Raw genomic sequence first — 3,609 nt, forward strand, 5'->3', positions numbered from 1 at the left:
TCTTGCTTGAAATGGTGACAGATCTCTTTGCAATTAGGCCTACTACTGACAGTGGTGGTAGTTACACTCTAGGACAATTACCAGGTATTATTCCCTAAACGCAAACTGCCATGGTTGTTTGTCTGAAACATGGATCTTTCTCTCCAGAGTTCAATTCTAAAATTTCTTCTTACATCCCTTGATTACGATGGATCTGAAGCAGACCCAGTGATGGAATCAGGCCTGAATTTCCACCGAACCAGCTTGTTTGGGTCCATATCGATCTGCAAATGGGTCCCATCTGCTTTCCCTTGAATCAGAACCGAATCAACCAGAATCCATCGAAAGTTTAGTCTCATTAGCTCTAGAGAAATGAAGACAGAACAAAGAACATGAGAAATACAAAGCTCGAGAACCAAAAATGGGACCCCATTAGAATGCCTTTATTCCTGCTGGAGCTTTTTCCTTACGTGATCCAAACAAAAGTCCACCTAGCTACTTGAAATTGAAACAAATGCACTGTTACTGCTGTCGTTGTTTCTTTTTCTTATAGCAAACAAATTATCATAAAAAGAACACAAGTTTAGTTTAGTCCGCCATGTACTTAGTTAAGCTTCTGATACTATAAAAACAACAACATTAACTGATACAGACAGACCTACCTGAGTTTGAAGAGCTTCAGAGAGAGAGAGCGAGAGAGATGTTTAGAATAGATGGGAGAATGTTTTGTTAGAATGACAGGAATACACAAACACGAAACCATCTCTAAATATTTATTTATCATTTAATAAACAAAGCAAGCGAAAGAGGTTGGTTGGTTTTATCGATTAGCTCTCAGACGCCGATGAGTTCTGTTGCAGCGGCAGCGGCAACTCCAGCTGCTGGTGTGGCTGAATTCTCTCTCTTGCGCTGCGCATTCTTGTTGTTATGCATCCAAACCTTGAGCACGTGACGCTTCACTCCAACCTCCGAGCAGAACTGGTTGAGCGCCACGTCATCATGCTTCTGTATTCTCCATCCAAGCTTCTCCGCAAACTCCAACATCTTATCCTTCTGCTCCTGCGTAAACTTGGTCCTGAACCTCTTGTTCTTCACCGACGACCCCATCTGCACCTCGCCTTCCTCCGGCGTCTCCGACCGTCGATCTTGATCGCTCTGCTGCTGCTGATACTGCTGATACTGCAGATTCCTCATGTCAACAGCTCCCATACCACCAACAACAGGCACACGTTGGTGCACTGGCACTGGAAATGCTGGAATAGGAGGAAACCCACCACCTCCCCCTCCACCACCACCCATCTTCGGTCTCTCCCACCCAGGATTCTGTGCGGGTCCTACATGATTGTACAGCACCATCGGTGGCGGTGGCGGAGGAGACTGGATGTGATGCAGGTACCGCTGCTGGAACTCGGCCGTGCACCCACCGGGAAATTCTTTCCGGTGAAAGCTCCTGTGGCAACCACATGCTGCGCACCTCATAGACTCCTTGCTCCCTTCCTCACCCGCCGCCATGAACTCCCCACACCCATCGTAGGTGTGGCCACCGATCGACGCCGAGTGGTTCCTCTGACATTCCTTGTACCTAATAGCCCTTCCCACGGAACCCATCATCCTTCCATTACTGCTGCTAACCTGCTCCATCACTGGTTCACCCACGAACCGTCGGTTCGTCTCGACCGGCCTCATTCCACCCTCGTCACCTCCTCCATTCTCCCTCTCGGGTTTGCCGCTCTCCATGTGACCGTACGACACCATGCTTAAATCCATCCTCTTACTTCCTTCCTCCCCCTCCCTTCCAGAGTTCTTACTTCTTAGAGAGAGAAAGAATGTGTCTGAGAGAGAGAGAGAGAGATTTGGGAGAAAGACTGCGAGGTTAGAGCGAGAGAGAGATCTTGACTTCAGATAAATAACAAAGGTAAGAATTTGCATAAAATGACTGAATTGCCCCTCTGTTAATTCAACGGAACACTGCTAAATTTCACGGAACTCCGCCATTGTTTTGCAAGCATGAAGGGAAGATTAAAGACGGGCGTGGCGAGATTATAGATCACGTACGACCCGACACGTGGCGGTAATTAGCTTTTCCGTTGACCATTGGGATTTACCGGGATTTAGCGGGATTAGGTCGTCAAATGACTGCAGACGTGGCACTTCATCATTGGACAACATTGACTTCACTCACGCTCGTGAAACGTCAATATCTGAATTGTCAGGGGCTGGGTCCCACCACGTGGATTTGATGGTGTGGGGAGGGAATCGGACGGTCGGAAGGGGCTAGCGTCGCTGACGCGATCCACTGTATGGGACTCCTGCGGTTTTCTCCACAAGTCACGCTTTTTCCGCCATGCCGAGTGGGACCCACTCCTCGGGCGTGGTTTTCGAGGTAACAGGCACCACCGTCCATGGCCAGGAGCCTTCTAATTACTGACACCAGACGTACCTAATAATCTCCTTTCCCTCTTCGTTTTGTTTATTCCACGGATATTACACTCGCTCACCTGCTTCATGTCTCACCATTAAAAAATAGGGTACCACTTCCCCACGGTCGAGTCGGATCCAAATCATGCCCTGAAAGCGAACACATCATCTTGACCGTTGATCGAGCATAACGCAGTGGTGTATTGATACGATCTGAATCGTTGACTTGCCAACTCGTGGGAATTTATGCACTTATTTGTGGTTCTTGATGTGTAGTGTAGTGGGGGGCTGGTTGGGGGCATAGGTCGTAATGATTTGGTACTCCGCGGATCATGGTTGCGGGTCCCACCGGGAAGGTGGTTCCGATACTATGACGCCAGCAGCAGTTCTTAACACTTGGGAAATAGAGCCTCTTATAATCTACATGACATAAATTCTGGCATGCTGCATTTACTTTTCCTGTTACGGAGATGATGGTGAGAAGTTATTGGTTGCGGGCCGTGTCTTATTTAGTTCAATGGGCCTTTTAATATCAAGTGTGCTGATGGATTTCCAGTGCGAATCCGACGATTGCAATCTAATGATGAAGTTAAGTTCTCTCGAGTGGGACCCACTGATTAGACAGCCCAAATTCTAGGGTTTTCTTCCTCTGTGTATTAATACCGCTACTAGGACTGGGGTTCCAATTTTCTTTGGAGTTATCATGGTTTTGAGGACTAACCGGTCCTTGGCCTTTCGTTACATCGTGGTGACGGTGTCATGTAAGTATGGGGACTGGGGAGGAGACAGAGAGGATATTCTGGCGGGCCAGCTCAGTCCAACCCAAATTTAGGTTCAGCTGGGCCTGGCCTAGTGGAGATTTCAGACTTCAGAGGATGGTTAGCCTGAGATTTTCTGGGCCAATCAAAATGTGGGCCAGCCTAATGTCAAGATCTTTTCAAATTGGTTTATTGTGAACCGGTTTTCAAGTCGGTTCACATTGGTTTCAAAATTTTGGAAAACAAAGAAAAAAAATTAAAAAAGTTGGTCAATGATTCCTCATAGGAAATTAATATAATTGCTGAACGGGCTGAACTCAATTTGTCTAATAATAGGAGTCCAGATTTGTTCTGAATACCGGGCCATGTAACCAGTTACAGTAAAACACGCTAGTTTTTTTTATTTATTTTTTAAATGGGTCCACGTAGGCATATGGGCCCACATCATAAGTGG

At 46.9% G+C, this 3,609-nt stretch overlaps 1 pseudogene across 1 annotated transcript; it reads right to left on the reverse strand.

Moving 5' to 3' along the window:
• Positions 1-561: 561 nt before the first annotated feature.
• Positions 562-1,989, reverse strand: LOC148852615 (zinc-finger homeodomain protein 2 pseudogene; annotated as a pseudogene). The gene has a single exon (XR_016099322.1). The product of XR_016099322.1 is annotated as a zinc-finger homeodomain protein 2 pseudogene (transcript).
• Positions 1,990-3,609: the final 1,620 nt, after the last annotated feature.

Source organism: Nelumbo lutea, chromosome 5 (genome assembly GCF_056320005.1).
Source record: "Nelumbo lutea isolate HS-2025 chromosome 5, American lotus-T2T, whole genome shotgun sequence".
Taxonomy (NCBI): domain Eukaryota; kingdom Viridiplantae; phylum Streptophyta; class Magnoliopsida; order Proteales; family Nelumbonaceae; genus Nelumbo; species Nelumbo lutea.